The sequence below is a fragment of the Salmo salar genome, unplaced genomic scaffold, assembly GCF_965601325.2.
Source record: "Salmo salar unplaced genomic scaffold, fSalSal1 ptg000221l, whole genome shotgun sequence".
Taxonomy (NCBI): Eukaryota; Metazoa; Chordata; class Actinopteri; order Salmoniformes; family Salmonidae; genus Salmo; species Salmo salar.
The window spans coordinates 2,520,001-2,528,424 of NW_027675333.1; the positions used below are offsets into that span (position 1 = coordinate 2,520,001).

At 40.0% G+C, this 8,424-nt stretch overlaps 1 long non-coding RNA gene across 4 annotated transcripts in view; it reads right to left on the reverse strand.

Moving 5' to 3' along the window:
* The window catches only part of LOC145867207 (uncharacterized), an 18,411-nt gene extending 10,465 nt beyond the window's left edge, over positions 1 to 7,946 (reverse strand). For 2 of the 4 annotated variants that reach the window (XR_014383257.1, XR_014383258.1), the window contains exon 1: positions 7,476 to 7,938. This is a non-coding gene — a long non-coding RNA (uncharacterized LOC145867207). Of the gene's footprint in view, positions 1 to 7,475 lie in introns of all 4 variants that reach the window. The other 2 variants (XR_014383260.1, XR_014383259.1) reach the window with 2 other exon arrangements.
* Between the last annotated feature and the right edge of the window lie 478 nt (positions 7,947 to 8,424).

Sequence of the window (8,424 nt, forward strand, 5' to 3'; positions counted from 1 at the left end):
AGTCCTACCTCCTCCTGTACGTACTGCAGTAGGAGGGGGTTGTGGGTAGTGTAGTCCTACCTCCTCCTGTTTGTACTGCAGTAGGAGGGGGTTGTGGGTAGTGTAATCCTACCTCCTCCTGGATGTACTGCAGTAGGAGGGGGTTATGCAAATTAACTGAATCCCCCCCAAAAAAACATTTCCACTGCATTTCAGCCCTGCCACAAAAGGACCAGCATGTCAGTGATTCTCTCGTTAACAGGTGTGAGTGTTGACGAGGACAAGGCTGGAGATCACTCTGTCATGCTGATTGAGTTCGAATAACAGACTGGAAGCTTCGGGTGTACACCGTTAGTTTATACTGGATACACCGGGTGTACAACTTTAGTTTATACTGGATACACCGGGTGTACAACGTTAGTTTATACTGGATACACCGGGTGTACACCGTTAGTTTATACTGGATACACAGGGTGTACACCATTTAGTTTATACTGGATACACCGGGTGTACAACTTTAGTTTATACTGAATACACCGGGGGTACACCGTTAGTTTATACTGGATACACCGGGTGGGTTAGTTCTTCTTGAGAGAACTAACCCAAAATTAGTCGAACTAACCCAAAATTAGTCGAAAGGCTAAGGGATTCTCTTCCTGAGAAGAAGCTGACAGCCTTCAAACAGAGCAAAAAAAGTGGTCCCAAACAATATGTCAAAATGAATAAAAAAATGATACAGCTGTCTTTAATAAGATCAAACTGAACTAACTGCTATCTTGAAATGTTGAAAAAGTGTTTTTAAATAGGCATCCTATCATTTGAAAATTAGTTGAAAGGCTAAGTGATTCTCCTCCTGAGAAGAAGCTGACAGCCTTCAAACATAGTGCAAAAAAAGTGTCACTGAGAAATAGGATAATTATGAAACATGAAAACTATATTGTCTGACTCAGCTACTATGCATGTTGGTTGGACAACACGAACACTTCGCTCGCTACATGTGAAAATTAAAAAGGATGGTTAGGATACTTAGCATGTTAGCTAACCCTTCCCTAACCACTAGCCCAGGGGTTCTCAAACTTTTTTGTGATAGCAAATTCATCAGTGACCCCCTCATAATCAGAACACAACTCGAGTGAGATAAAAAAATATCATACAAGGAGTTTTACCATGATTTCGTGTGCAAGGCCGGACAAACCAAGTCTCGGGCCCTGGGAATGAACATTTTAAAGGTCTGCCTCTTGGAGGGAAAAAAACTTGCTAATTTCCTGCATTCTACACATTTTGTCATGGGGCAGAGAAATGTTTCTTGTTGCAACTATAATGCTAATATCCTGCAGTTCTACACATGTTGTCATGGGGCAGAGAAATGTTTCTTGTTGCAACTATAACGCTAATATCCTGCAGTTCTACACATGTTGTCATGGGGCAGAGAAATGTTTCTTGTTGCAACTATAACGCTAATATCCTGCAGTTCTACACATGTTGTCATGAGGCAGAGAGAAAACGACTGTGTAACGAAGACACTGTAAGTTGAGAAGCAGGTGAAACGTTTAATAAAACAACAAACGAGACAACATAACAGTAGCGTCTTTGCATGTACACAGGATCAATACTGACTGGGGAAGGAACCTAAGGGAGGGCCAGATATAGGGGTGGTAATAAGTAAGGTAATGGAGTCCAGGTTTGCCTCATGAAAACGTGCAGGTGCTCGTAATGATGGATCCCAGGACCGGCGGTTAGTATACCGGCGACGTCAAACACCGGAGGGGAGGAGCGAGAGCAGACGTGACAGACTGCCACCTCTCATTGAAGCCATGGAAGTTCACGGCCGACCGCACCACTGCAGGCATTGTTAGCAGAAAACAGGATCCCCCATAATAGTGAAATAAATAAATAGAAAGTCAATCATGGTACCAATAAATGCTTCTAATACACCAGATGTATGTCCTTGAACCGATTATGTTTAAATCTCATTTAAAAAGCATTTTTGAAACGGTCTGTTTGAGATACAAGTTTGAGGTGGCTTTTTTAAAGTATTTTTTCTCCAATTAATGCTTCGGCCACAAATACGAGTATAGTCAAAATTATTTGGGTATGAGTTAACAGAACATTAACTTTTAAAAGTTTGATTTTCACTGGACAATTACTTTAAATTACAGTGCATTTATGTAAAAAAAATATAGTATTGAAGTATTGAGATGGAAAATGTATAATAGGTGGAGTACTGTGGATACCAATAGGCTCATGTTGCCCAAGGTTTAATAACAAACATTGTAGATTAATAATATTACATTGTATTGTATTACACCCTCTAAACTTCCACGGATCCCTGGGGCAAAATGTGTTTTTTCAGTTGTTGGATCCCCCCGCTCCCTTTTGCCCTCAGAACAACCTCAATGCGTTGGAGCATGGACTCTACAAGGTGTCGAAAGCATTCCACAGGGATGCTGGCCCATGTTGACTCAAATGCTTCCCACAGTTGTGTCAAGTTGGCTGGATGTCCTTTTGTCTTGCCCATTTACCTTCTGAATGGCACACATACACAGTACATGTCTCAATTGTCTCAAGGCTTAAAAAGCCTTCTTTAACCTGTCTCCTCTCTTTCATCTACACGGATGGAAGTGGATTTAACAGGTGACATCAATAAGGGATCATATCTTTCTCCTGAATCCCCTGTTTTCAATACAGGTATAACGACACTGAGCTTTTTTTCGAAAATGTTTTATGAGGTTGGAGAACACATTTGGGAGGGATCTTGAAACTTTGCCGCAAGTGGATCTTTTAGCAAGACAATAACCCCAAGCACACATCAAAATCCACAAAGAAATGGTTCATTGACCACAAAATAAACATTTTGAATGGCCGTCTCAGGATTTGATCCCCATTGAAAACCTGTGGTTTGAATTGAAGAGGGCAGTCCATAAACGCAGACGAAGGATATCAAGGATCTGGAAATATTCTGTATGGAGGAGTGGTCTAAGATCCATCCCAATGTGTTCTCCAATCATCATAAAAAAAAGTGTTTAAGGCTGTGTTGTTATCCTCGCAAGGGGAGGATGCTAGAGTATTAAAAACAGGGGTGCCAATCATTTAGATAATTTTGTATTACTTGTTTAACAAAATCTCTTGCTCTGAGCACTTGCATTAGTATAAAATAATATAATTTTCCTTTTTTTGCATTCAAATACTGTAGAATTAGTAGTATTTGTATTATATATTTTATATAGTATTTTTTGCTCATCTTTCTCAAGGGTGCCAATAATTTAGGACTTGACTGTATGTAATCAAATAGTCCATATTTCAGAGGTACCTTTTGTATGAGGTAAGATGTTCCTTCTAAATCTTGTTATTGCGTAACATTTTTATGCTTGTCTTTGAAACGAATAGTCCAAGAGTACCCAATGTTCAGAACCAGATTTTGGTTTCAGCTGACAACTACATACCTTTGCCTTTCAATCTCCTACACAATATCCCCTTGACTGGTGTGCATGAAGATATCAAGAGAGACAGACATCTAGCAAGAAAAAGTCAATTGGAGGGAACACTGACAGATCAGCGCAACAAGACCATGGATTTTTACACTGGCTGCAGTGAGCAGAAAGCAAGAAAACTCAATAAAAAAATGTGAATGTGGAAATGCGTAAAATAACATTGTGAATCCGACTGAGTGAAAACAATTCACAATTCTCCTACATTTACAGTCCTAGTTATCATTGCCCAAAACAAAGGGAATCATTTCAAACATCTCACACATTTTTGCTTATTGTGTCCATTGACTAGAATTCATATATATTTGGGTTAAAAGACCAATTCAGTGGAAAAACAAAATGGGGTAAAAATAGCCCAGCCCAGTTAATATTGACTGCAGCTGCAGCTCCTCAGGCAGCAGCACTCCCACTTCATCTTACGTTAGGGACACAGATCAAGGGTTCTCCAGGGACTGACAGTATTCTTCAAGCTAATTACATCCAGTTTATTTGGGGTGTCAGGTAGCCTAGTGCCTAGTGGTTAGCGCATTGGGCCAGTAACCGAAAGGTTGTTGGATCGAATCCCTGAGCTGACAAGGTAAAAAATCTGTCATTCTGCCCTAAATAAGGCAGTTAACCCACTGTTCCCTGGTAGGCTGTCATTGTAAATAAGAATTTGTTCTTAACTGACTTGCCTAGTCAAAATAAAAGGTTAAATTGACAGCACCTTGTCTCTGCAAGCCAAGTAGGAAGGTTAGTTCACCTCACAAACCAGAGTCCATTTTTTTTTTTTGATTAACATCGAGGATGAGTGCCATGGGAACTATCGGTATGGCCCAGCAGGACCAGCCTAAGTGACAGGCCTCACATGTTTAATATAATGCACACAAAATAATGGAGCCCTTAACCTTCACGGCACATTCAACGTTTTTTTTTTCTCTCCATGCAATCCTCGCACGCAGACGTATGTGTGTGTGCAACAGGCTGAATGAAGCTAATGAATCCAACATGGACAGAGAGGCTGCATTGTTTTGTTCATCATGAACCATGCCTATAGACCAATCACCATGACTAATTAGCTCAACTAAGAGCAGCAATTTACTCTACAGGCCATAATGGGAGGTGGAAGCTCAACTTGCAATATTTAATGCTCTTATATAATGACACATAACCAGTGGTGTAAAGTACTCAAGTAAAAATACTTTAAAGTACTACTTAAGTCATTTTCTGGGGGGTATCTGTACTTTACTATTTATATTTGACAACTTTTACTTTTACTTTGCTACCTTCCTAAAGAAAATAATGTACTTTTTACTCCATACATTTTCCCTGACACCCAGAAGTACTTGTTATGTTTCGAATGCTTAGCAAGACAGGAAAAAGGTCAAATTCACACACTTATCAAGAGAACATCCCTGGTCATCCCTTCTAACTCTGGCAGACTCACTAATCACAAATGCGTTGTTTTTAAATGATGTTGGAGTGTTGGAGTGTGCCCCTGGCTATCTGTAAAAAAAAAAGGCAATAAAAAAATGGTGCTGTCTGGTTTGCTGGGAGTTAAAAAAATGAACCCCAAAAGGTTCTTTGAGGAACCATGATAAGGGGTTCTTCGAAGAACTTAGAGGAGTTCCCACAAAATGTTCTTCAAATAACTTTTAGGGGTTCCCCCACAGTTCCAGTTTGAAGAACCCCTAAAGGATACTCCAGGAACCTTTACTTTTTAGAGTGTATATTGATAAAAGTCACCTGGTCCGAGAGACATTTACATAGTTATACATGTATAAACCAATTTGGGGTGAAATAGCGGCCACAACAGACAGACCTGATATCGACCATAATTCGACGTCCATGGACGTCACGTGCTGAGGGGGTATGACCAAAGTTATTCTATTTAGCTACACTTTGTAGTACATTTTTACACTATAATAAATGTTTCTGATGCCACATCGCCCGTTTTCAAAGGGAGTCGTTGGTTTTTAGGGGCAGTCGCTTTTTAGCTTTTTGTCTGAAAGTATTTTCTCAACTGCGATACCAACTCCACTCTATAAGGAATGTGAAATGATTTATACTTGTACTTTTAATACTTAAGTATATTTTAACAATTACATTTACTTTTGATATTTAAAACCAAATACTTTTAGACTTTTACTTTCCCTTTTACTTGAGTAATTTTCTATTAAAGGTATTTTTACTTTTACTCAAGGATGACAATTCAGTACTTTTTTCCACCACTGCACATAACTGAGATTTATAGCTGGTAAGATCCCTGGGTGGACCAATTCAAAACTGTGGGGATATAGAAAATCTGATTACAGCTATTATTATAAATTAAACTGAGCCTTACACTGTGCATTCCATCTCAATTATATGAGGATTAAGAACGACTAAGACCTGAAATCAAAATGCTGAACAAAAGAAAAAAAGCATTTTGTTTGATGGCATACAGATTTATCTTTTAAGTTTCGGGAGGTACAAGATCTGTACCCTTGTTAAACGTCTTTGGTTGTAACTAAAGTGGAGATGACAGGCGGAAATGTCCCCTGTGTGCCCATAGCAATGCCTGAGGCTGTGGGGGACACTGTCACAACAACTACACAACTGATCCTCACAGCAAGACATGACTTCATCCGCACAATCTTTTAGTTTTACAACAAAACAAATCTCACAAACCAATGCAAATGACAAAAGAGAAGCGGTATAACAATAGACTAACAAATGCCCTTGATACAAATTTAAATGGATATAGAGGTGTCTGTGCAAAGTAAAATGCCTAAGTGGTAGGCAGAAGTGTGTGGTGAACGTTTGAGGAGCAGTGGTAGCTAGCTGGGTAAGGAGGGCTGACTGACCACGGGGCTCATGAAGCTTGTGTTTGTCATGCATGCAGTGGATGTGTGTTTGTTTGTGTGAGGAGAGCCGTGGCGATCTCCTTGGGTGAGAGGCGAGGCGTAGGGAAGGCTGTTGGATTAGGGGCTAGGTCAGGGCTCCCACCCTGGAGCAGGAATAATGGACTGGCCATCTCTACTCGATGTCCCCCCAAGCCAGGGCTGTCTTTACTGTCATGGCCTAGCTGTACTAGAACACAGCAGTGACTCCATCTCTCTCACACTCCCTCGCCTCCTTATCTCTTTTCTACCCTTCTCCAAAGTCCACTCAATCTATGACGACTCCCCCATACTGCATATCTCTTCCCAGCCTTCTCTTTCCACACCTTCTCTCATCTACCTCTTACTTTCTCTATGAATCCATTTTATTTTGCTGTTACAGGATGTGTGAAGAGCACTGTGAAAGGCGCTTTATTCCTGAATCCAGCTATCCGTAGATCTATAGGTGACTCCTCGCTTGCTCTGTTGATCTTTGTTGTGTTTGTTAACCATGTACAGTAGTCTCATCGTTCTACTCCCTGTCAATATACTGTGGTCTCAATCACACTCATCTAATGAACAGGCACCCCACCCAGAGCACGTCACTCCATCAACTGTCCTGCTGTCTGCAGCTAGGGAGAGCCAGCAGCACAGGACTTAGTGAACAAAGCAACACATATTGTGAGTGTGACTGTATCTGTGTGTACGGTATGAGAAGAGCGATACAGAGACACAGAACGTCATTGTTCTCTACACTCAATCATAAAAGTTCACTTTCCAAAGCACATCTTTGTTTTTTGTTTTTTACCTGGAAGCCATATCAAATATATCTCAGATTATAAGTAAATGCATAGTAACAGCTCATTACCACAATTAAACTAAACAACACAGCCTCTGTCGACACATCATCTGGCTTCAGACAGAAGCTGTTGAATATTTTTTTACCGCAAACATAACATACAGTCTGCAAGCGTATGAAATATACATAACTCGGCATCTAGTAGATATTCAGTTTTCCCGATTATAAACAGATAGAAATGCCATGCACCACAAGTGATTCATTTCAATAAAAAGGCTTACTTCAAGTCTAGCAAACCAAACACTATAATTTCAGTACAACATGCAGTTGAACACATGTACAGTATATAAACTATCAAGAGAATCTCACCTGCATTGTCACTGCACTTGTTAAAAGTCCACCTTTAGTGCCTGCAATATTGTGGAGAAGTATATGGTCCAATGGTCATTGATGCCCTTTTCGGAGTAAATCCGGCTGATAGGAGACAGGAAATGTATAGTCCTTGTATCACGCTGCCTCCACAGAATTCGTACACCTACAGTAGACAGAGAAGCACTGCGTCACTGTACTGTCTTTCTTGCATTCTTTATTTACTTCACTCTCTGTGTTTCAGCCTTCGCTATCTGTCTGTCTCTCTCTCACTCTCTCTCAACCTCTTTTGCTTTCTCTCTCTCTCTCTCTAGTAGTCTCTGAGTCTCTCTCACATGAGCACGCTTTCTCGCTCTTCCACAATTACAGCTGCAAGCTACAGTCCACACAGAGCAGCTTCTCTCTCCCAGTCTCTTTCCCCCACACTTTCCCTCCCCCTTCTGTCTCTCACCACTCCAAGCGACTTATATGCCCTATGTCTTGTGCGCTCTCTACACTCATAAAAAAGGTGCTATCTGTCCCCATAAGAGAACCATTTGACTAACCTTTTTTGGTTCCAAGTAGAACACTTTTGGTTCCTGATAGAAACTTTGAGGTTCCATGTAGAACCATTTCCACAGAGGGTTCTACATGGAACTAGTGCTGAGCGATAAGTGTTTTTTGAGCTCGATTCGGTTTTGGGTTCGATTATAAAAAAATAATTATGTTTTTTTATTTTGTTTACGATAATTTTTTTCAAAATTAAATGCATTATGAAATAATGACATTCAAAGGATTTTAGAGCTTTTTAATTGAAATTCTAAAGCCAACAACAGTGAACATTCACATTCAATTATTTCTGTCAGGTCCACATTGGGTTGACATCAATAGAAAAATAGGAAATTGCTATGAAATAATACAATATTTCAGTTGTGTATATTACTTAGTTTTATTTGATGGCTTTATTATT